Genomic DNA, 26799 nt, shown 5'->3' on the forward strand with positions numbered 1-26799 from the left:
GCCCGTGAGCCCTCTCCTTGCGCCGGCAGCATTACGCCCTATACGACATGTCGAGCGGCTAGGTAGTGTTCCCGACGCCACAGCGCTCTTAACTCGCCTTCGTCAGCAGCGTCGTTCGCACATGGAAACTGTGATGGATTTCTTTGGTTACATCATCGACACTCCGGGCCACAGCCCTGTATGTCATCCGCCACCTTACCCAAAGGTCACTGTCCGCTTCGCCACCAGCGTTCCAGGCGTCCGCAGTAAGCAGGCCACATCCGACATTGCTATTCAACTGGAAGTTGGGGCCGTACTCGGCGGGGACGGCGACGGCCTCCATGTTTTCAGCAACAGGCCTGTCCTTCCGGGCATCGGCGCCACTGCTGCTATCGCCGCGAACTGACATGTAGACTGGCATTCATGGCCTATTCTACGACTGCTGAGAATGCCGGCCTCCACGTTGCGGCTGATCTCATCGGTGAGCAGCGAGACTTGGCGGAAGCAGTCGCCCTATGTGACTCGCGGACAGCCTTCTACACCCTGGCTGGGGCACGCCGACGGTGAAGCGACTCGCCGTGAAATTGCGTGCCCAAAAAGACCGTGGCTGCCCAGTCACGGCTGCAGTGGCTGCCCTCCCAAATCGCAATAAGCGGTACAGAGGTGGCCCACACGTTGTTTAAAGCGGCCCACCTCACCTCTACATCTTCGAGCTTTCACATCTCGCTCTTTGACCTGGCCAAGCACTCGGTGCAACCACAGCTCAGGATGCGGCATCCGGAACCGCGTGTCGAAGTCGGCCGACAGCTCCGCCCACTCCCATTTCGGCGCCTCGATCCCATGGACGCCTACTTTTGCTACCAAGTTTTTTTCGAGAAGATTTGAGTAAACACAGGGGTTATTTCCGGCTAATTGTGCCCACAATGTCACACAGCTTGCTGGTAGCATACCGGCAATGATATCTAGGCTCCCTAGGTGCCCAGAACAACGGACTCCTCAGTGAGCTGCATGTCCCGCCTTCGCTTCGAATTCGTTATTCGAGATGGAGCTTTCACTCACAATCGATTTGGGCCACATTCGTGGACTTCGCTTGCTCGCTGGTGCGGGATTGCGGCAAATATGACTCCGCGGTAGCTTTTAAGTGCCCCTTCGTTACGACTTTAGATTTGAAAGGGCCAAAAATGCCTTCCTCTATTTTAGGAAATTCCTGATTCAACTCAATAAGTCGAGGCAGCTGTTCACTTTGTTTAATCGAGTTTTCACGGTAGTAAAGACGGCTACCTAGTCGAATTCTCCCGGTAATGTCAGTGTTGTTCTCCTTTTCGCCACCAGCCAAACGCAGCGGAATACGACGTAAACACAGTAAAGGAAGGAGCTACACTACAATTTTTTCTGCTTAATAATGAAAGAGAGCAGCTGATGTGCGTCTTGACATTGTGCTTGAAGAAGGTGGCCAAAGGTGGGAGCCTGCGCTGGGAGCGTCGCGACACAACAAAAAAAAAAAACATCTCGCGTAGGCAAGCTACTTGGAAACATTTCACCAACCCTGTGTATAGCCCTTCTGGCAGACTAGCCGGATATCTTGTCTACGCATCAAAAAAGAAGCAGCCGAAAGCATATTCAGCTGTCGCATTGATTGAGGGATGCCGCAATAACAAATTATCATACTAGGGGCAAATGAAAAACCCTTTGACCGCAAATCCTAGCGTTGCAAATCTGCTGCAGGGTGTGTAATGAGCCGTGACATGTACCGAGCGAACGAAATTGCGATCAAGGTATGGTATTGGATCCATGCCGAGCTCCATTTGTAGCCTCACAGAAATCATCGGGAACGCAGAGATCATTAAGATACTTTCGCAATTACAGCCTGGGGGTTTATTTACACCACAAGTTTTAATCATAGAAGAGGATGGCTAAGATAGCTTTGAGAACTTTTCCTAGGTGTACACATGTTCCGCACTCTTTGTAATGAGACGTGACTTGTGCCGAGCGAAAATTTGTGACAGCAGTGTGTAACAGTCACCCATGCCAAGTTTCATTTCTGACGTCACAGAAATCGTCAGCGGGGTTAACGTTTTATTATTGCCGCAGTAATGAAATCAGGTTTTATTAAAACAAAAAAACGAACGATTCAGGAGACAAAATAAAAGAGATCCGAGAGCATATTTATCTAGCATGTAGAATTACCTGCACGGCTTCAAATGGGATGTCATATCAAGGATAGAAAATTACCTGTACGGTTTGAAATGAGATGTGATCTTTGCCGGGAGATAAAATTCTTAATAGCGAGTTTAGGAGCAATGTTGTAATCATGGTTATAAGAGAGACAGTCCTGGCCAAACACTGCTTCGTAGGGGCAGCTGCCCTAGCACTATTGCATGATGTGTTATCTTTTCTTTATTTATTACTGTATTCTTTATTTCTGTTTCGTTATTTCTTCCCATGAACGTAGTAAGCGAGACTTCCCAGACATCATGTGTATGGTTTTTGTGTTATATGTTAATATGACGCTAAGCTACGAGGTCACTTTTAAAACGCAACACCTTTGACAAAGTTCGATTTTTCAACCCTCATCGTTCGATGAAAACAACCACATGCCGCTGGCATGTGGTTGTTTTTTTTTTTTACTCTGCAACACTCTGCATAGAGTGATATCACTCTGCATAGATTTTTGTCATTCGAAAGAGCATCTTCGGAAAAAAGCGCATGGTAAAAGTTGCTTTTCTTTACTGCCACAGTATCTGCCAGCTGTAATGTTGAGGTTGCTGGTGCAACCTTGTGAGCTGTAATTTCTTGATAAGTGGCAGTCGTTCGCTGCTCCATCAGGTTTATCCGATGACAATACCTGTGTAAGAGGAAACAAAACCTTGCAGCGGTATTGTCATCGGCTGGGGTTTAAAATATCCGCAGTAGTGTTATGACTGCCTGCTATTTATGTGTTGAAAATAAACGTTGTTTTTCCAGCGTAAATAGTTGTCGTCTAGCTTCAACATGCAAAAAACTGGTGCTTTCCGGGATCCTACATTTTAGCTTGAAAGCGCTACTTTACCGATGAAACCCGAAAAATAATCTCGCGGAATCCGATGTTACAACTTCCCAAGAAATCAGACGGCAACCTGGCAACGTTTGGTGGCCCAGCTGGCCCAATATTTACTTTTCCCTAATAGAAACTTCGGCAACACACTCTCACATGCAACACATTTTTAACTGCTTCAAAATCCTAACAATTTTGAATGCAAGATCATTAATTGGCTCATTCTGCGAAAACCCTGCCGTAGCCAAAAGCCATGGCAGCCATGGGTGGCAGAGAGGTGCGGCAGATACGCCACCGCCATCAATGCGACTCTCTGCCTCCAAGAAGGGCGAGGCGGCTACCGCGTTCAAAAGGAAGCAGGTTTGGGGGCGCTCCTCCCCCTCCCTGGCTCTATATACAATGCCCTCCTCGCTCAGATAACAAAGCAGAGTAGACTTAAGATGGGAGCGGCTGGCCCGCTTACCGGCATGCAACGGGCGAGATACCAATGTACCGCCTGACATTATGTGGTACATGTTCAGAAGGGTAGCGGATCGGGCTAGTTGGTGCAGTTGTGACATTTTTCGAAGCGTTAAAGCAACATGAACGCAGAGAGAACAGACAGGGGCGAGCGCTACTTCCAACTGTTTATTTCGTAAAAGTGCGAGTGCTTTAAACAGTTCTCGAACGCTTTTATGACACGGCAGAAAACTGCACGTGCGAGATAACACAGTATAGCTGCCGAGACTAACAGAACCAAGAAGATAAGTGCACAATTACGTTGAAATGCTAAGGAAGGCCAGTTCTTTTTTGACAATGAAATATACGGTGAGCTTACACAAGTGCTACCCAGTGATGCTATGTTCTGTGCTTCTATAATCTCTCGGGTTAGTTGATCACGACTACGTCCGATGATGTAGCACTGATTTAACAATGGAGCACAATTACGGCACTTACTGCAGTGAATGGCTAGGTTGCTACCGCAGAAATTTTTAACATTGTTGTTGTGCTGCCGTAGCCGGCCATTGAGACAAGAGCCCGTTTGCCCCACATACTTTTTGCCACAATATAGAGGGATGCAGTACACAACACAGTCTACACAGTCCACGTACGCTGTTTGGTGTTTGATACCACATAATTGTTTGACAGAAGAGTAGGGTTTCGTCAGCTTTCAAAGCTTGTTTAGCATGTTAGGCGCCGTTCTCTCACATCTGCTTTCTGCGCTATCTTTTCAAGTTGTGGGAAACAGTGTGCACATAAGGGAGCACAGCAACCTTTTTTCTTTCACTAGATTTATTTGCGATTTCGTCACTACCGTTCAGGTTCCTAAGGACGCGCTTTGCTACATGGAAACAGTGGCTTTCCCCTCTGCGAAATATGTTAGAGAACAATATACGCCACTGTCGTATTCATCTAAACACGGCTAAAGGCTACACAAAAGCGAAGAAAACCCCTTTGGGTGTCTGTTGGCATTCACCTTTCGGTAAGTAAGGTTGCAGCAGTATGCAGCCGTCTCGTTCAAGTTCAATCGCTACTGTCTGTATCAAACAAGACAGCAAAGTGTGGCCGGAGACGGCATGCAGTTCACTGGTGATGAAGCACGCGACCATTGCGTTCATTCACTTACGTCACGTGGCATCATGGGATGGATACCTCGCCAGGTCATACCTTCCATGGATGTATGCCTTCCTAGGCAACGACTGTGACCTCCCTAGGTCCCAGTAATGTCATCTGGCCTTAAGCTTTCCACAGTACTCCATAATTTTATCTTTATAGCTGTGATCACTAAAAACTCATTAATAAAATTGCATTTTCCTCTTTTCTCTGTTCCTCTCTGTTCACTGCCTGCGTACAGGGTTCCGTGCCTGCACTTTTTGTTTTCTGTTTTATTATTTACTGCTCTGCAACAGTGCTTCACAGACAGTCTTGTTGGTAATCTGTTTTGCAGACGACATTAAAACTCCAGAAGTTCGTAAGAGTGCAGTATCTTAATTGCAACTGAGTTGTAACTGAAAAGTTGTGAAGTTGTGAACAGTATTTGAAGGATAAAACGACAATCTTTTTTCGGCAGGTGCAAAAGAGTAGTGTTTGTCTTATAGTTGAGTGAACGCAATCTTGATAGAGCTAGGAAGGACCAGGCTGGTGTGAAGTCTGATGTTTGCTTATCATTTATTTTATTTTCTCGCAGCCATTGAATATAAGAAAAGCATTTCATCAGCAATATTCACATGCACTGTTCTACAAAGTATCTTTGAGACTCATGTCTCGCGGCAATTTAAGTAGAGCCTTGAGTTATTGGTTCACTGGGACATCAACTGCAGTGCCTTAGTGGCTGTGGTCCTCAGCTGCGGAGCCCTAGGTCAAAATGAAAGTCGAGTTGTGGTGACATATTTTGATGGAAGTGAAATGCGAAAGGCGCCATGTGCAGAGCAATGCTGCCAGGTCGTCAAAATGAATTTCAAGTCTCTTGCTGCGGCGGCTTTCTTAGCTAAGGTACGCGTATCATACACTCCATTTTCCATTAAAACAAAAAGCTGATAAGTCAATTCCCTTTTTTGGCATGTTAGGCTAGCAGTATGAGTTCATCAAATCAGTAATGTGCATTTATGTTTAAGTGACAACATAGCTACTTACAGCACCCAGGATTATTACAGGACCACAGTATCACTCATATCCACCGCTGTGAATCACCTCAACATATCATCACCATTCGCACGAAACAATCAATTCTTCAGCAGATTAAGACATCGAAGACTACCACTTCGGCAGTCTTTTTGGCATCAAGACTTCACCTTGTCTGATGCTATATGTAAAAAATAAAGACCGCATGCTTGATTTGTAATGCAAGGATCCTTTAATTATATAGTTGAGCCTACCTAGTGCAGCTAGTGAGCTGGCCCAAGTAGGTCAGTTTCCTCACATTGGTCCGGCCTAGTCACAAAATGACGGCTAGCAGAGGCCTCAAATGCGCAGAATGCAGACACTCAAGCACTGCAGTACTCGAGATCCAACCTTACACTGGCTGCTGAGGAGAAGTGCACCGCTGTTTCAGCAGCAAGCATTCCAAACTCTACGTACATACACAAATAAAAATAAAAATGAGCCGTGCAGGAGGCATGAGACGAGGCATCTCGTTTTCTACCAGTCAGGCACGTCCCCACTGCGCTAGACATCTCGCAGTCCAAGACGCTGCAGCATATCCGCAGCCCGCTTGGTGGCGGTCTTCTGTCGAGCGCAACTAAATCAGGTGTGATGATTTTTAAAGATACCACTGATCAGGTGCTTACAATACAAGGCCACGAAATACCCAAAGTGGCCGAATACAAATACCTCGGGATATGGCTAAACGAAGGGCAGATATACACGGAAAAGCATGAACAGGCTCTTAGGGCAAAAGGACGAAGAGACGCCGGGATAATGAAACATAGGGCATTATGGCGGTACAACAAATATGAAGTACTAAGAGGTATTTGGAAAGGAATAATGGTGCCGGGACTTACTTTCGGCAATGCGGTTCTGTGCTTAAGGGCCGAAGTTCAGTCGAGATTAGACGTAAATCAGAGAGCTGTTGGAAGATTAGCACCAGGTGCCCACGGCAAAACCACAAACGAGGCAGTACAAGGGGATATGGGCTGGGCATCGTTCGAGGCGCGTGAAGCTAAGAGTAAAATACTGTATGAAGAACGCCTGAGGAAATTGGACGATAACAGATGGGCAGCTAAGGTATTTAAATATTTATACAGAAAGAACGTTGACTCACAGTGGCGGAAAAGAACTAGAAAACTAACCAGTAAGTATGCCGGTCATGAGGACGGAGAAAGAAAGAGCATTAAACGACAGGTCAAAAACGCGGAAGTTAAAAATTGGATGAATTCAATGGAAAAGAAACATAGTGTAGAACTATATCGATTCTGGAAAAGGCAGATCAGGAAAGAATTTTTCTATGATAACTCAAGAGGCAGTGCCCTACTTTTTGAAGCTAGGTCAGGGTGTCTTAGAACGCGCAGCTACAAAAAGAAATTTAACGAAGAAGATGACACATGTGCAGTGTGTGGTAGATCTGTGGAAACAATTGAACAACTCATAATCAAATGTGATGGTATCCATCCGGATGTCGCTGCAGGCACAGTCACTCTTTCTGAGGCCCTAGGGTTTAAAGATAACAATGGTCATGTAAATAAATCTGCGGTGGAAGTCAGCAAAAAGCGATTGGAGGATTGGTGGCTGAAAAGCAGAGATGTGGCATAAGGTTAGAATAGTAGGAAACCGTAGCCAAAGGTGATGGAGAATCTTAATGAGGATTGCCAACACAGTAAACAAAAAAAATAATAAATAAAGAAAAGCTGAGCATGGTGGCAATTGCCACGACCCCGTTTCAAAGGGGGCGCTCCTACTTATCCATCCATCCATCGGGTTCGTCGCGGGCACTGGGGCCTCCCATTCATGCCCGGTGGAGAGCTCCGAGCCCGGCAGAGGTGGGTGTCACAAAATACGGCGTAATTTTGGAAACAAAGAAACGAAAACAGCGCTGCGCGGACGCGCCTCGCCGGCGCGAGCCGAACGGGGGAGAAGGAAACCCCCGCTGAGCGCCTAGACTGTGTGCGTGCCTCCCTCTCCCCTCCACCACAGCTCACCGACTCGGCGTGCGTAGAGGAAATGAGTCATCCATGCGAAGATTTCTCTCGAACGTCCCAGTCGTTTCTACTGCTAACCAGAGGAAAAGGGCGTAGCCTTGCTTGGGCTAAGACATGTCCCCCTCGTCTGCGCTCGGATGTCGGCGATGGAGCCATGCCCGAACTAAGCCGAACCTTCGAGATGCGACCCCCGACCAGTGACCAATGGGGACGCGCGACCGGTGTGAAGGGGAGGATTCTGCGTGTCTGTGCGCGCCTACTCTGGCGCGTAGAACAAACAGCCGTGAGAGCGAGACTATAAAAGAAGGACGTTGACCGCAGACAGATTAGTCCGGACCGCCGTTTAAGCTTCGGAGAAGCGCGCCCGCTCGACTCCCGGGGAAAACTCCACTCGGCCAGCCACGCACCAACGAGGCAACGTGCGCCAGTCTGCGAGACGGCATCGTCGTGGACCTCTGGTCGTCGGACTGTCGCAGTGCCCGGTGCACAAATTGTGTTTTGATTATTTGGCTCTATCATGTGTTAGTGCACTTGAGGTGCAATATTGCCTGTGTATTGTACTCTCTCTCGAGTTTAACTTTGCACTAGTTGCATTGTTTTTTAATCACTTTTTATGTGTTTGTACTAGTGATTGTGAAATCCTCTGTATCGTCTCATTGTTGTATAAACTTTGTTTTGTTTGTGAACCTCTGGCTCCGAGCCATTCGCTGGCTTGCGATCGGCGGAAACTAGGCACCAAACGACCAAAAACCTCTTGTCACTTGGTAGCTGGCCTCCTCTGAGCTTGCCACGCTGAGTCGAGGGTGTCTCCTTTGAGTCCGATACCGCTGCCCCCACACGCTCTAAGGGTGTCTGGGAACTTCACGCTGTAAAAGTGCGGGAAGTTTGGTGACAGTGAGGGGGGGCGGGCAGATTAGCCGGACAATCCATGAAGATGTGTGTTAGGGTAGCGGTGGGGTGGGCACACAAGGCACAGGATCGTGCGAAGGTAGTAGATAGGGGGTGGGGAGTGTTCGACTCTGCAGGCGGCGCCACACGATGTGGTTGCTAAGGGATAATAAGAGAATACATTTTCTTCTTCGAACTGGCATCCTAAATCTTGTCCATGAGTGTAATTGTCTTTCACATTCATTGCACGTATCATCAGCAGGTGGCAGTGCTTCACAGTGTGAAAAATTCGTTGTGGGCATTTTTTTTAATCATCATTGCAAATGGGAGGTATGAAAGTCCCGAACGAGTGGGTTAAAGTGGTAGATGCACTAATTTTCAGAACATGGGGTGCATGTGCTACAAATTCTCGTTTGACTTTTTCAGCTCCCTTCGAGAAGGATAAGGAAATGCACCTAAACGACAAGTCACAAGAATAGCACCTGCCTTCTCTTAACAAGACTCTGGCCGACCTGCTGAATGTACTGAAGAACGGAAACCTGAAATACTGAGCCAGGCATAAAGGTGTCTGCAGACTATTATTTAGTGTCATCTTTACCAGCACTTACTTTGGTAGTGAGTGCTGTTCATATAATGATACGTATATACACATCCAAATCTTTGACTACTAAGGATTTTTAGGCATGCTTTCAAGCACCGTTTGGCTGCATGCCTCACACAGCTTAGGGCATCACTGCATGCAAACTGTTTGACTTCCTACAGCGTGTGATTATTACTGTCATGCTGAATCCCCTTGGTAATCCGGTTGCACAGAACCGAACTGGTAAAATGTATCGGTTCTTCATCATGCGAAGGTCATGCGGGGTCCATACAAATTAATTTTGCTGAATCCTTACTTTGCGGATTTCCACATGCATCCGGATTTAGCAGGTCAGTGCCGATATCCATTACCTGCGGACACCATAGTCTCAAAATGCTGTGTGTGTGGATCCGTTTTCTTCATTATACGGAACTTTTCAGCAAGATTTAAGGAGTGGCTCGAGGAGAACTGCGCATACTGTATAGCCTTTTCTAATTAAAGGGCGTGGATGCTGCAGATTCTAACTTAGTGTTGAGTTTTTGAGCTGTGGCGCCACTTTGTACTATAATTACAGCGCCACCCTAGAGGCTGCTTGCCCACTCTCAGTCGCGACAATATTTTTTACACGTATCCTTCTACTTAACACTTAAATGTGCTTTCTATGTAAATTGAGCAACAGAGGAATTGAAGTTCAAGTTTCGTCAGATTTTACAATTTTACTGTACTCTGAATGCTATTTTAATAGCGCGAGGGCCTAGATTTCGGACCGAAATTTGGTTTTTCGGTCATTGTTTCAGCGCTTGTCTTTAATGGGCCGTTAAAAAAGCTCCGCCGTCCTTCCTACGCTGATGGCACATACGAACCTCGACTCGTTTTGTCCTTCACATTAATACAGGCGATAGACGATCGCGCAGAGGGCACGTGCAATTCAGTTTTAGCCTCGCCTCGTCAGCAGTGGCCTCGAGACCCGCATAGTTGCAGTTCCGCGCAGCCTGCTTTGAAAACCGCGAAGCAGCGACATCTGTTTCCTCCAGGGCCGCGTAGCGCCTCGCCAGCTTAATGTATGTGGCTTGGGCAGTAGCCGAACGTCGCTTGACCTGGCCACAAGCATATGCTCCCAAACGCTGCAGCGGCACATCACCGTGAAAGTAACTTTAGAACGAAAGCCGTTTTCGTCCTCCATAATTGATGTATTTTTCTTGCAATAAGGTTGAAAAATCTGCGTATCTTTCCAGGAATGTGCTATACGTGACCAAGCAGGGTGGCTGTCCTGACAGTTAAAAAAAAAGTAGGTCATCTTCACAGTTATCTTCAGGCTGTTTGTGCATGCCATAATACGCAAATCTGAATGGCAGTATCTTTGGCGCTTGTATCAACGGCGTGCATTTGAGATGGTCCGTGTGAATAGTATCTTTGCGTAGCTTACCTCCACAGAATCACGTGAGAACAAGTACCTTTGTAGGTACTCACCTCTAAATGTGATTCTATTGATACTATGAACATTTTATTCTCTGAGACTAGGTACAAGTTCTTTCGAAGTTACCTAACGGCTAAGCCTAAAATAACTGCCTAAAATGCGTTTAATGAGCGGTCTGCACTCTTCATGATGAAGTGGTTTCCGACGGATGTCGCCCCGACATCTTTTCGTATTCAGGATTATGCAGAACTTCAAAGGGAAGGTCAGCAGTCATCAACATTTTGATCTTGTGCCCCAGCACTATGGTGTCTGATAGAGTCTTTTTAAGAGCGGGCAATTAGTTGAAAAATTTTGAAACTTCGACAGCGAGTTACACCAACAATGCGGATTCTGATGAGTACAACTGCGCAATGGTAGCTAGGAATGTTTGACTAAGAGCTGCGCTCTAAAACAAAGAGGATGCGATACAATGTCTTTCACTGTTCGCCCATGGTACAAGCAGCCCTCCATGGAGCAGCCCTTCATGGACTACCACGAGGGGACGGGGCAGGAACATAGAAAGAAGGTCCTGCACACGCCAGCTGTGCCCCACTGCTATAACCAAATATACGGCCCCTCAGGACACTTACACCACACAAAGTTAACCCTGGCCACCAGAAAGAGAAAAGACAGAAAAAGCAGAGAAGGCATCAGAACACCGAAGAGTTCTGAGAAAGCAAGTAAGAAATTGAAAAATGGAGAAGAGGACATAAAGTGCGAGTGCCGGTTTCCGCGATCGGGCAACGTCTAAGGGAAGCTTAGCGTGGGGGGTGTGTTACTATCATGGAAGGGCCTTATAGGACCAAGAACTCGGCATTGGTCCAACTAGCAGTGTGCCCTTTTAAATCGTGTATTGAGCCAAACCCCAGGCATGACAGGAGTAGCTGGGCTCAGCCCACATGTGCTCGGGGATCGGCGGTTTCGCAACTCATCTTTATCAGCAAATTACAATTGTCTCTGCGTGGACTAGGTTGTGTTCTAAAGACGTTGTCAATCAAACATCACAATCCCTAGTGACCGTTCTGTCACTGGGCTCCAATACGAGCCGCTTTCGCATTTCTTCCACTCCTAGCGAATATGGTATATAAGAGGTGCCAGGAACACCAAGCTTTCGTGTCAAACCGACAGAGCGCCTTCAAGCATCACAAGTGTGTTGAAGGTAAGGTGTCCTGTACTTACATCGTTCTGTATATACGCAAGCCATTGTTATATACACAAGGTGGTATCTTTTGGATATTGTAAGTTTTTTTGCAATCCCCGATAAGAATGCTCGTGAGTGGCCACATTCCAACTTTAAAGAATTGATAAGATGTGTGGCGCTAACGTTTTATCAGTTTGGGAGAGATAATTTGACAAAGCTGCCACCCATTTTCTTTCAATAACTATATTCGTCCTTCACTTCTCGAGGTTTAAAATTTCATTTCGCGTGATAGCATTCATAGGCAATTTATTCACAAACTTTTAGTTATGGCAGAAAACAAATAATGAAGGCTTTCAAGATAACTTGGAAATAAACAGGATGCCAGAATATGCGTTTAAAATAAATCTGAAGAGAATACCTTCAGGCAAAATTAGTGCACCCTTTTCCATGAAAATCACCTGGACGAAGGGATATGGTTTACACTGTAGGTTTACGGCGGTTTGATGTCCTATAGCGACTCAGGCTATGAGGGACGCCGTAGTGAATGGCTACGGAAATTTCGACCACCTAAGGTTCTTTAACGTGCAAGGAAATGTCAGAGATTTTTGTGAACCGTTTGCACAGTCTTATACTGTTGTATGCTTCTTTGGTCACTAAAGAACACTTCACAAAAAGCGGTAGTACGTTGACAGTAGCAATTATTTCTACGAGAACCAAAAAGTGGGCGAGTTGGTAATGTCTCATGCTTAAACAGCGCTGAAAAGAGGGCAATGTCCTCCCTAGTGTCCCTTTTGTCGTGTTTTGTGCGCTGTTAAACATGAATTAGTTCAAGTGGCTTCGCAGATAGCAAGCGGATACACTTTACAATGAAACTTGAATGCCATCTCTCTGATGAAAACCTTTAAAGGAAATGTAGATTGCCTGCAAAATGAGGCTTCAGGTCGCGAATAATTAAAGCAGTTCCCCTAATGTATTGCCTCTGAGGCGATCGGCATTAAATTGCTTCAAAACTGCATATGTTTCGAGTTTTGAAAATAGATGCAAAATGTGGGGGACCGCCTTGCTTTTGAGGGTGATTTTTTGCGTTGAGTATGTTTCGCCATGAATTTAAATACATGGCTAGAAGCAGGAGTAATATTTCTATTCCCCCTTCTCTAGAGAAATACGTAAGTGGTGCGAACAACGGGACCGGTGTTTGTAAAATATTTTTAAATGGGGAACAAAGCACTCAAAACTTTAAAGAAAAGTCTTAAACAGCGTTTGCGTGGAGCTCCTTGTACAGGGCCCCTACGGATTATGGTGAAGTCTGTGGTAATGTGAGTAAGAATAAATATTATATAATATTTTTTTGCAGCTACAAAGAAACATGTCTAGCCTTGCGGTGTACGTCATCTACGTCATCCTTATATCAGGTAAGTGCTTGAGTGGAACGATCAACATTTATTCGCAAATTCATTCATAGTATTTTCATAAATTATATTTGTATTTTTTAGCTAATATGTTAATAGTTCTCATGAGCGCTAAAACGTTAGTTATTCTAAAGAAAAATAAAGTTCTTTTACCCCTTCACATCAATCATCTTTGAAATCCTTATCATTGATGTTTCGAAGAAAAGTAAACAGCAAACAACCACGTAAGCGCAAGGTCCAAACTTCTAAGGAAATGTAAGTAGATTGTGGTACCAGGCCCACAAGCTAAAGTTCAATTTACGTGCTGTGGAGAAACCGAATGACAGTTCCTTGGTATATAGTAGGCAGCGAATTTCGTGGTTTATTTTGTGAACGCAAAGTGTGTATTCAGTGAGCTTAACACGAAAACGGGCACCACAAAAAGTGCTTCTTGAAAGGAAATTTTATGATGCCTTTAGCCATGAACTTGACAAGTAACATTTTTTGAGGAGTTGAGCCCAAAATACCACTGGGACTATAAAAAAAACACCAAGAAAATGCGAATGCATTGCACTTACATCATTGTGGACATGTGCGGAATATGTAGGCATTTCAGTGCGTACTATTTTCCATAAGCTTACAAGCAGGTAGACATGACATGATGCCACGATGTACTTCATAATACAAGTTACTAAATGTATCCCTCCAAGTATATCAAAACACGGTGGTTCCAGCAAAATGCTCACACGAGCCTTTAATTGACAGCTTGGTTTGAACACTTCTTTTCTTCCTCAATAGCAGCTGGAAGTCTCTCAGTCTAATCCTTCCTTTCTGGGCATGAGATATCTACCTGTGTCAACATTTCGCATCTTAAACCTTGAGAGAGGATACTCAGACAGTAATACAAGAAGGAGATTCGTAATAAGGGAGTAATTACTCATTGACGTCCACCCGAGCGCAGATATACGGCTACAAAGGAAAGCTATACAGCTTTCTCAGAATCTTCGTAGTTAAAGAAAAATTCGTCCTGGTCCGGGGTTCGAACCCGGAACCCGTGGTTCGAACCCGGAACCCCGGATTTGGACGAATTTTTCTTTAACTACGAAGTTTCTGAGAAAGCTGTATAGCTTTCCTTTGTAGCCGTATGGCTGCGCTCGGGTCGACGTCAATGAGTAATTACTCCCTTATTAGAAATCTACTCCACCTTGAGGGATTCCCCTATACATTTGGTCAGGGATGAGATTCGTGTGAGAACAATGCCCAGACAGTAGTGCAAATCTTATCTTCCGGCGAAACTGAAAAAAAAACATCGACAGTGAAAATGTAATATTGAGGCTTAACAACACCATATAACCACATCGGCAAATATCTAAGAGGGGAAAATCACTACAGTCATGATAAATGTCTCCTGAATGTGTGCGCCGTAGCCAAACTATGCCTCTGGCCTATGTCCACGAAGGACGCATTTAAAGGATTAATTAATTCTGATCTCTCCCAGCTGTGGCCGCGTACTCTTGGCAAAAGTATTTGTATCATTCGCCCACATCACTCTGCCAATGCCTCTTGCCTTCTTTTGAAATTGGCTTTGCTCCTCTTAAGGATTATTTATACCTTCTTTCATGCCCTGCCCATGCCGGATTCGTTGTAGTCATTTAGGTATTATTGGTGCCAGTTATTTCCAGGGGTGGCAGGAATACGTCTATCTGGTGTACACTTATACCTTACTAGAATGGTACCATTTTACTGGGGTATGAGGTGCTCCGTAAAAATGCTCTTTACTACCTTGCTCATTATATATCCCTCCGGACCATTCTGCCATTGAAAACGGCGCCACTCCCTCTAACATAAGCGGGGGCAGGGGTCGTGCTCGCTCGTACGACAGGTTCGTTTTGCAGAAAACACACCGCACGCTTGTAACGGTCGGCGTACAGACAAATTCACTTACCAGTGTACTAAAACTGGCTACTAATTTAGTGTGGCTTTGAGTTTTTTTTATTCATGCTACGAAAACTTACTCGCGACGCCTGGGTTTTACTGTTACGAGCGAAGCCGTTCGAGATGCTGCCACTTTGCAAAGAAGTAGTTTAAAAAAAATGTTGCATTCGAGAAGCAGTCTAACCAGAACCAGAACTACTTACTATCTTAGCGAAATTCCTCGCAATCACCCCGTACGGAGCAGCAATTAGACTTGAAAACAGCACGTAGCATCGCTCAGGGCAGTAGGGATGTCAGCTAGAGCAGCACGACATTTATTACTATTCTTAATGCAACCAAGGCATCTAGCCTTGACGTCGGCTGATATCCTCACAGTTAGTCGCCACCATGCAACAGCCATGCACGTCTGCGTATGTAATACCCATACATTCTAAATGCTGTTCACCAGGCAGGCAAAGCAAACAAGGCTGCTGCAGGTAAGACAGCCAAAACTGCTGCTGAAATAGCGTCTGCAGGCGTGTGTTACAGACCATTGCCTTTAACGCATTCAGTCTGCAGGTGAGTACGACAAATCTTCGTCTGAACACTGCCTAGCATACACTCATTTGGGATGCTTCTCGGGAGGTATGATATCAAGGATGCTTGGAGAACTATACCGTCTTGAAGTCATGACATCGCACCCCTGGCCGTACCTGTGCGATGCTTCACCGGTGATGACCACAGGGGCTTTCCTACGTACCTGCAGCCTTGGTTTTCTTGTGTGGCGAGGAGCTATTCCCTTCCTGACTGTACTTCGCCTCAGTCTACGGCACCCTATGACTACCTTGGATGCGTGCAGACGTGTGGCCTCGGCATGAAGACCAGATTGCTCCGCCTACACAATAAAAATATCACGCACATGCATCGCATTTAAACCTCTGTTTGAGTGGTCAACCAAACTATGTTATTATTAGATTAGGCGAATTAGTCGATGTGCCTTACCTTCCTTGTAGACAATAGTACAAACACTGATTAAATATAATTGCTGAAGGTAATGTTTTCGGGTATAACTCAAATTACTTCGGAAGTGCGCTCCACTTCAGCCATTGTTGTTCCTCCCATTGTGAGAATCCCGACATATTTTGCTTATATCCACAAGTTACGGGCACTAAACAGGTTGCTTTCCCTGAAAGCTTCACGAAAGACAAGTATTTTGGCCAAATGTAGCCAGAATTTGAACAGACACAGCGCCGAAGGTAATCACGTTTTAGAAATTCTAAAAACTGATATGGATAATACTTATTCTGGGCTGTACGCCTCTGAATAGCCAAGGAGCCTAAGAGCATTATATGGATACAAATTTAGCTACTAAATATTAGTTAATCAGCCTGCTAGTTAGTACGTGTTAGCGGCATTCTGATGCGCAACACAGCTGTCAATGCTACGTCGAAAATAGCGGTGTTCTAACTCAGAAAGCCTACCATTTAAGCTTAAAAGGCTTTGGTGAAACACCTTGTAGACGACCAGTTTATATGGGATTCTAAGGTAATAAGACAATTGACCCAGTATGTGATTCTAGTTCGATTACCCTGAACAGGGTAAATATGCACTTATGGGAACACATGACGGCATGGCATTATATCATCTCCCATATCAACTATACTTGCCCCATATGCCCCATAATAAGCGATACTGGTCCCCATTATTGACACATATGGCTTCACATGTGTCCCATATGAAATCATAAGGGACTTTTCCAATGGACACCTCAGGATTTTTTGGCAGCGTCCAGTACTTTTCGCCATCGGATGAAAAGAGCGGGTATTGGCAAATAGAAGTCGAGGAAAGGGCCGAGATAGACCACCTTCATAACTCCGGATTGATTGTTCCAGTTAAAGGTAATGTAACGTGAAGTTTCTTATGCCTCAGCCCCGTTCAAGCGTGTAATTGACACAGTATTTTCAGGCCTCAAATGTCAAATATATCTCGCATACTTAGATCCTGCCATACCTTCGCTTCGAACTATAAAAGTAAGGGAGGCAGTTAATTCAAACCGAGAAAAATGCTTCTTTGTTTACCAGAAGCTGTGATTTCTCGGCCACATGGCCCGCAACGATGGACTACGGGAAAAATCATACAATGCAGTGGCTATCGGGCAGTTCCCTCAGCGGACAGACAAAAAAGCGCTCGGCAGGGAGTCTGGGGCTGCACGCGTATTACCGATGGTTTGTTAAGACTTTTGCCCGCATTTACGCGCTTTTGACCCACCTGATGAAGTGAAATGTGCAAGTGAATTCGGAAGTTGCGGAACCTGAAGTATTCAAAGAATTTAAGCGTTGTATATCGTCACCGCCCGTGCTTGCACACTTCATTGAAATCACCGAAACTGAGGTTATGGGTGTCAGCTTAGGCGCCGCTCTCGTGCAAAAGGTAGAAAGCTGAGAGCGACAAAGACGCATGCCAGCCGCTCTTTGTTGAAGGCAGAGGGCAACTATTCAATGAGAGAGATAAGGTGCATTGTAGTAGTCTTGGTCACGTAAAAATTACGGCTTTACTGGTATGACAGGAATTTTAAGGTTCTGAGGGATCAGCAAGCGTTGCGCTGGCTTGCCAATCTGAATTAACCTTTCGGCCACCTCGTTCAATAGAGCTTACGGCTTGAAGAATTAGTCGTCAGCGTGGTCTACAAATCTCGGCGCAAGCAATCCGCTGCAGACTGCCTGTTAGGAGCGGCTATCGACGCGACTCAGAAATACGGTACTAACGACACCATCCTAGCAGCTAAGGGCAGCAATACATCCGAGTGGCAGCAACGCTCTGACCCCGTATAATGCCACATCTTCGACTATCTGACTAACGGGTCACCGTAAGCCAACTGCTTATTACCCATAAAGTAATGGGCTAACGCAACTCTCAATCCAAATGATCACCGACATGCTCGCCTTATATGAGGACTGTGATCATAAAGCCTTCCCTGCGTCGTCTTCGCCTAGAAGACTTCAATTCAAGAGAACACCCAAAAGATGTCTTTCAGGCTAGTTCACGGCAAGGACGCAGAGACCACTCCCGAAACCACGCTGCTAAACATCACTGAAAAAATCCTAGAAGTCACTGCGAGCTTGAGCGTGCAGAAGCAGCCCGATGCTTTGCTCGATTACGGATCAATGACTGGCAGCGGACTGACGCCAGACGGTCCAACCTATGAAGATGCAGCGCAGAATGCAGGCCATGTAGTGGACTGAGTATGGGTTTATATGCCCATTCTCAGCAGCGGATCGAGTGGAATACATTTGCGTCGCTATTTCGGCCCGTATAGGGGTGATGAAAGGTAACACAAATGCAGCAGAGCTTACGCGCCCGCTTTTAACATTTGTTTCCACCACGCTTTTTCTTTCGTTGTAGAAAAGAAGGCTACAGTCATCAGTGATACATTCCAGGGCTACTCTGACAGCTTTTTCTCACCACCCAGGTAAAGGAGCGATAAAAAGACTTTGAAAACTAAGCGCTTAGGCACCGCGTAGTTCACATTTCTTTTCGTCGCCACTGTACAAAATTCTTCGAGGATAAGTTGGACTAGACTATGGAATCATCAATAATTTAGCGACAGCATCGGTACGATGCCATGCATGAGAAGAGGTTGCCCGTGTAGTGCGTCTAAAGCCGTATTATGGGCGTTAAAGGACACTGTTCTTCAATTCTCAGTGTTTCTTTTGTACACTGAGAGTTTATTTTCTTTGCCTCTTTTAATTTTGTTTTAATGCGTCGGATCAATGATCCTTTGAGAGTGCAGTCATTGCACGAAGCTTTGTAGTGTTTGTTTTTTCGCGCTCAGTGTATGGAATAACACGATCTGCCGAGCTAGTGTGTGGCGATCCATATGTATAAGCAACGCGCACGTAGTCAGGAAAAAGATGCAGATATCAGCGCTCTGTACAAAATGCACCTTTTTCCTGATTTTGTTTGAGCTGCTGATATATGCATCTTATGGCACTAGGCATTATCATTTTTTGTAACGCAAGATGTCGACAGATTTACCTCTACTTATCGCCCCCACGCATAACTGCTTCCATGCTGTTTCAGATGGTCGTGTTGCTTTTGGTTCCCTATCGTTAGCCTTAACTTAAGCGCGGCTGTCAGCGGCGCGGTTTGTTTCAGCGATGTCCGCCGAGGACGCTTTTCACTTTTTATTTCTTTAGTTTGCTCAAGTCGACCATGCAAACGTTTCGCTGCCTCCCTGATTACCGGGATGGGTTTGCAACAGCATGAAAATATATTTATATGTATACCCAGAACTTCAACCGCCATAACTTGTGCAGAAATGACGTAAGTAGTAGCAGAGAACATGTATGAAAAATGCACTCGTGAATTTTTTTATAATAATATGTCGTGTGTATCTATTTCGGTTCTCCGTCAGGATTCGTCAATGCGAGTAGGCAGGCCCAGGCTTGCTGCATGACACGCAATTTCGGGTACCATTATGCCGGTGATTGGGAAGTGCTCAGTCAGCTTTGGTCACTGAATGTGGTGTCTGGTTCCTTTCTGCGCATGTGTCTGTCAGTATTGTTGAAGTTTTACATAGAAATTCAATACCGGTGGTTCTACTGTGCCAACCGCCTACATAAAGCGGCTCTATGCTACGCGTCGGACGCGAAATCAACGTACGCCTCGAAGAACCGGTGCAAGAAAGAACCTACGGTTTAATTGCTTGCGGATGTTAATATCTGTGACCAGTAAAATAGAGGACACTGTTTGAGCGGCAAGTGCCTGCCTGAGGCACGCCGCCACTTTGGGGGTGATGGCGGTTGGTGCGAAGTGTGCGGCAACGCTGACGACTGCCTGTGAAGCTGCGTTCTGCATGCGCGGGAACTTCAGGGCCCGTGGCGCAAAAGAGCTTCCTTGTCCCCTCATGCAGCTCCCGATGGCCTGGTGCTTGGATTTCGCTGCCTAGAGGGGAAATCATGTCGGAGCTAGACCGAGACTAAGCAGCTGCGACAGCGACATACTTTTCCTTTTATTATGCATCTGGCGGAGCCACCTTCGTTTTTCTCGATGACGCAGCGCCGCCGCGGTGGCTCAGCGGTTATGGTGCTCGGCTGCTCACCCGAAAGACGCGGGTTCGATCCCGGCCGCGGCGGTTGAATTTCTTTGGAAGAGAATTTCTAGAGGCCCGTGTACTGTGCGATGTCAGTGCACTTTAAAGAACCCCAGGTGGTCGAAATTTCCGGAGCCCTCCACCACGGCGTCTGTCATAGCCTTAGTCGCTTTGGGACGTTAAACCCCATAAACCAAACCAAACCGATGACGCAGCGTGCTTCAGTTGCTCTCGACGACGCTGTGAACTTGAGAAGCGGAGTATGAACAGATGCCACTGGAAACCTTGAGCCGAAGAAGAGCATTTGTAGGGGCGTTGTAGCTGTTTCTAAAACGAATCTTACCACGGTCACGTGGACTGCAGGTCTACAAGCTCCTGAAGAGTGGAGTAGGTGAAAAGAAGTGAACAGATAGTGGACGGCTACACTAATTATCCACGACCCAATGGGCAAAGCACCTTTTAATTGTTCACAACTCAGTGAGGAGATTAGGAAATAATTGTTCACGCGCGAGTGGTGACAGATCTTTCAGAAAGCAAAGGACAGGAACCAAAGGAGGTGTGAAACGCAGCAACTATGGCCCTGAAGCGCGTTACACGACTGCCGGGTTTTCAAAGTTAGCCTTTCACAATTTTTAAAACAAATAAAAAGAGCACTAAACGAAATTTTTTTTGTACATGGGACATGGGACATGTGGCCAAGCGCACGCAAACTTTGAGGAGAATTGTCATCTTAATATCAGTAATTATCGAAATGCAATCTGTAACTTTACATTGACTGTCGTTAGCACGCATGTTCTTAGTAACCTTAGAGATAGTGGCATTTTATTGACATTTTATTCAGTACTATTTTTGTCAGGCGCCTGCGTCCTGAGATATTCCCGTGTAAATTTCAACCCATTCCGTCAAATTACACAAGGCAGAGCGGGGACTGAGCGCGAAGCTCCTCCCTGCTGTGATGCAGCTGATGCCTATGGTGCTCCGTCTGACAAATATGTGGACCGACAGGTGACTGTGATTAGTTTTCTTTCTTTGTCAGCGAAACCGAAGAATTACAGTGCGGGTGACTTGAGGCAAGCTCTGCTTCTTTAAGGGATTGCTATGAGAGTGGGTGATAATATCTGGTGCTGCTTTACACTTCGCATGCACTCGAGTGCAGCGATACGGCACTGCAGGCTTGGTCGCAGATCATTTGTGCGAAATCAAATTTTCTTAGTGCGCTACGCATTTCAATTAAAAGATCCTGAAAGTCTAACTTTGGACACCCTGGTTAATGCGTTTTCAGCGTCACGCAATTCCTTCCAGGACCTTGTTCAGAAATCACAGGATTTAACATGGTATGCAACGCTTGTACGCGGTGCTTACTGAGCGTGAGTGTCGTACCCTAGGCAGTCACCAAATTCAGGTCCTACCTATTTGCCCGTTAATTCTCAATCGTAACGGACCACCACGCCCTTGGTTGGCTCTCTTCCCTAAAACACACTACCGGCCGCCTTGGGCGCTTGGCGCTGCGTCTCCAAGAATATTCGTACACCGTCGTATGCAAGTCAGGGCGAGTCCACCAAGACATTGATTGCTTGTCCCGCTACCCTGTGGAGCCTGCTGGTCTTCGTAAAACTGACGCCACGCCTTGTCTCTTTGCTATTTATGATCTCTTGAACATCGCCGATGATCAGCTCCAAGATTTCTCTTTACGACCCCTCCTTACGACTTCCTTACTACTGCTGCAGCTTACGCCCTGATGACCCTCCGATAGTGCTTGCCATTCTTCAACAGCTACCCTCCTCTCTCCTTGAAAACATCCATGATCCAGCGACGCCCAGACACCTAGGTGTCTCCCGCACTCATGCTCGAGCCTGTCGCCGCTCCTTTGAGCCCGGTTTATATCGTTCGCCAAGTGTTACGTCGCCTTTGTGACCTGTGTCAACGTAGAAAGAGCCTCCACCCCCCCCCCCACCCCCCTATAGCAGCCTACCTCTCAAACCTATTGATCTCACAATGGTACCTTCTAGCCGTGTTTGCCTCCACCTTCTCGGCCCTCTTCCTACATCCCTATCCGGCAACAAGTGGATCGCTGCCACAACGGATTCTGCTACTCAGTACCATCACACCTGCCCTGCCGTCGAGATGCGCTACAGATGTCGCTGAGTTTCTCTTGCAAAATGCCATTTTGCAGCATGGCGCTCCAGGCTAACTACTCACCGACCACGGCCGCACATTTCAGCCTAGCGCCGTGGACGACATGCTCCTGTCATGTTCCACAAAGCGCAAGCTCGTCACAGCGTATCACCCATAAACCAATGGGCCGGCCGGCTCAACCGAACTTTGACTGGTGTGTTAGCTCTGTATGTCTCCCCATGCAACCGTGACTGGGACAGCGCCTTGCCCCATGTGACTTTCGCACATAATTCTTCACGGCATGACACAAAGGGCTATTCCCCTTTCTCTCTTTTGTTTGGTAGGCACCCCACCTTGTCATTGAACACTTTCATGCCACCTTCTCCAGTGCGCAGCACCGCTAACGCCTATGACGCCAACTGTCAAGCCAACCAGGCATGCCAACTAGCCCGCCGTCGCCTCCAAGCCTCTCAATAGTCCCACAGGCCCGCCTACGCCCGCCGAATCCATGAAGTCAATTACAAACCCGCATCACTGGTCCTTCTCTGGTCGGCTTCGCGTTACGTTTGTCTCTCCTAGAAGCTTCTTTCCCTCTACAGCGGCCCGTACCGTCGTCCTTACCGTGGCCTTTACCGTGTGGTGGGCAGAGTGACTGACGTAAACTATGAAATCGCTTCCCATGCGTCCTCACTATCGTCTGCTCGCCACCTCATGGACATCGCCCACGTCCGCCGCCTTAATCCCTACCACGTAGCTAGCACTTCGGCCTGTAATGCTTGAGCACACGTTCCGCTGGCCTACGGGGAAACCAACGCCGTTTGCCCGCCATTCCGCAAAGCAAGCCCGGTCTATTGAACGTAAAAGTTCATACGGGCTCACGCCCTCACGTGATCTGGCCGTATCGTCTCCGCGTAGAAGGTCTCGGATTTGGGAAACAGTTTCTAGGCCTATATTTTTTTTCTACCAATTGTTGCATCTTCGTGAAACAGTAGCATCCGTTTTTATAGTCCCCAAATGGCTGCTTGTGCTTCTTCGACTGCCTTCAATGATTCGTCTATTGAGAGTCCAGCCTTTTCTAACTTCGTCATTCTTTTGAACAATGTTGAAAAGTTCGCACTGATGTATGCCAGATCTCTTTCCAAACTGGCCTCTCCAAACATAGCTCTGCTTTGATCACACACGCAGCGTCATCGTTAATTTCCTGAAAGACAGATCTTACCACTTCAAAGTGTCGTGCATAATATACTTCAATGTTTATCCATGCTTCCCTTTCAGTCAGAACAGGCTTTGGCGGCAGAGGAATGTCAGGTGCTGCGGCACGAAAAACAACAGTTCTTGACGGAGATTTAAAGAACACCTGATTTGTGCTACGTACTAACGCGTCCACTTGAGGAAAAGAGAGCCGGACACATTCGGTGACACGATGCATCGCTTGAACAATGCAGGTCAGGTGACGCATCTTGTGGTATAAAAACGTCAGTCCATTTCCTTCCTTCCATCCGTGACGAACACGAGTACCTTTTCATACTGAATATTTCCTGGCCATAGAAGTTCCAGAGATGAAGTGAAAAAACTCGCTATAGTCGAAAGCGTCACCTTTTCAAGAACATCTGCTTTGAGCAGGATTGCTCGGCGTGATTTCGGTGGGCTCAAGATTCCGACGATGAAATCGACCACATACCGTCAGCTAGTGTCCGTGGTTTCATCGACTGGTACCCAAATTTAGTTGTCCTCAATATCATCTCTGATTTTGGGGACAGTATGCTCGTAACACTTTCACATATCTCTTACGAAGCTTTAATTCATCTGAAACATGCTGCTTAGTGTACTTTTACAGAAAGATCCGAAAATAACTGTTAGTTAGGTTGCACAGCCGGATGTCTGCCGCCAAAAACGCTTGACACAAGTCTTTGGCAAATGACGATTCCTTTGTAGTCGACCTACCGCTAAAAGCCTCTGCCATTAGAAGCTGCAATGTACTCTCTTTCGTTCGCTTCCGCTTTGCAATACCCTTGTTGGTAGCGACGTGTTGCGCTGCATGGCATCGCTTCTCGCTTGATACTCAAGTTTCACACGCTTTTCAGAAAGGCACCTTTCCATCAGCTTAAAAAACAGCTCCAAATTGCCGAACCCACTGCCTGCAATGGGAGCCTCTCGATGAATTTTTGTATCCTATGTCAATACAAAATTAAATGGAGAGCATTGACGGCGTTGAAGAAGCAAAGTTTGTGGGCCTGCTCAAGTGAGTGTCGCGTGTTCTGAGGCGGCAGGCAAAAAAGCGGCCAAGTGGTCGAGCGAGGAGTGAGCGAGCGGTTGCGTGAGTCTTGCGCGCGTTGAGGCGACGGTCCCCGGCTGGACGGAGCGCGTTGAGGCGATGGTCCCCAGCTGGACGGCGCCGGTTTGTGTGTTGGATTACACTCAAGGAGGTTTTATAAGCTCTATATACAATAGACCCGCGCCTTCTGTGCGTGCATCGGCGCGCACCTTTAACCATACTTAGATGTCTCAAAACTGAAAAACGGCACCGAGGGCCTAAATGCCGGATTTAGTCATTTATTGGCAACAAATGCGGTTAAATAGGCAGTATTTCCTAAAAAATGACAAAAATGCAGGCAAGCGCGAAACTCCCCCTTTTAGGTATCTATAGGCACGTTTAGGCAAATGCCTAAACTTCCGGGCCCTAGATATGACTTATCATTGACGAACCTTCGCCATAAGTACCAGTTCGAGCAAAACAGCACCAAATCGCCTTTTTAATTTTCCCTACCAGCTCAAAGCCGGCATTTTAGAATGGTTCGGAAATACGGAAGGTTCGGACGATCGTGACGCCGAGGTAGAGTGTGTAGCTGTGGAGCAGCCCTGCCAGTGCGGCACAGGGAAGGTAGTTCGTACTCTTCAGATGCAACTGCTGCTGTAACAGTGAAAGGTGAAAAGCACTCGCGAACTCAGGAAACCTTTCTGTTTTCGAATAAGGTATCCAGATCATCGGGTGATGCAATTACAGAGGTCTTGCCTTTTGAGATTGAACTGGAATTATCGGAAAAGTTATCTCATAGCTTGTCAAAAGCAGGAGGAGTTGCAGAGCATGGCAGAGAGGATGTCCGTTTGGAAATTGATAAAAAGGCCAGTGCCGACGCAAGCGAAGTCTCAGAGGTTGACACACCGTGTTGTACATCGCGTTCGAAAGAATGCAGAAACCTGAGACTTCGGATCCACGGATGGGAACGCATATAGAGATTGCGGACGCTGAGTTGAACGTTAGAGTTTGCAAGCGATGCAAAACGAGTCACGTGAAATCGTACCGCTTGGAGCTTAGTCAAACGCTAGAAAGCTGCTGCAGTATCCGGAGCACTGCAACTGAGTGCAATGCTGACCGTCATCCGCAATCGGGTGAAACGCGTCAGGAGCATGACAGCTGCCTGCCAGCACCCATGTCAGGAGAGAAAGCTGGTTCGTCTGCGCCCGAAGAATCTCAGGTGCTGGGCACAAGTGGAGTACAGAAAGTTCAAGACGACATGGGGGCTCTTGACGTCATTTCATCTGAGAAAGATGAGGACGAATGTGCACTCACAGACGGTGAAGACGAATTCAGTTTTGAGTTGTTTAGTATAGGCATCAAATACAGACCTGATCCAGGTGGCGCACGTGAATCGGCTGACAATCACAGTGATATTAACAGAGAGCAGGAACCTGAGCCACCTAAGCGACGGAAGCAGCATGTGCTTCCACAGGCTAAAATGCAAGGAAAGCACACGAAAGAAAGCTGCAACCGGAAGGAAAGGAAGTGCCAGTTCAGGAAAGTGGACTATCACCACAAGATGACAGGCAAGCGAAAGGAAGAGAGCTGTCAACGAAAAATGAAAGGCAGGCATAAGAAAGAGTGGCGCCGCCAAAGAAAGAGAAAGGGCAGGCGGGAAAAAACAGGTTTCCACAATCGGAAGCATCATCGCCACCGGCAAAATGAATGCAGCAAAGTCAGTCACATCGTCAGCCCTGAAACTAGCGCCAGAATGGGAGCTTAAGAAATATGCGAGACATGGCCGTCGGGCAAAGCGAAGCACATCAGTGTGCCGAGGCACACAGATCTGGGCTGTAGGATAAACTGCGAAAAGAAAAGATACAAGAATTCTTGCGGGAAAGAGTATCAACGGAGGAAACCGAAGTACCAGAGAGCGCTGCCCGTAAGGCGTAAAATTAGGGTGCTCGACAAGGCTGAATTTTACCGCCCGTACACAGAGAGCATGGCGCGTAAAGGCACGTACTTTCATGCAGGATCTCACTTTCCGCTGCAGTCACGGAAGAAGCCGAGATCAAACAAGGAGCGGCACGCGCACGCAGATAAGACGCGTGTATGGCTCATAAAGCGCAAGATTGTACGAAGCCGTAGTAAAAGGGACAACAAGATAACTAACAAGAATAAAGCGTCTAACAACTCGGCCAAGCATAGGTATCGCGACGGAAAGCAGCGAGTCAAGATAACGCCATTCAGTAGGCGTAAAATCAAAAGGTCGGATAGATGCCAACCTCGCAACGAGCAAAAAGGAAGGATGCGCGGGAAGTTGAAGACTCGTGGCAGGTATACCACCACGAACAAAAAAC

This window comes from Amblyomma mixtum, chromosome 9 (assembly GCF_055824585.1).
Source record: "Amblyomma mixtum isolate Tamu chromosome 9, ASM5582458v1, whole genome shotgun sequence".
NCBI classification, from domain to species: domain Eukaryota; kingdom Metazoa; phylum Arthropoda; class Arachnida; order Ixodida; family Ixodidae; genus Amblyomma; species Amblyomma mixtum.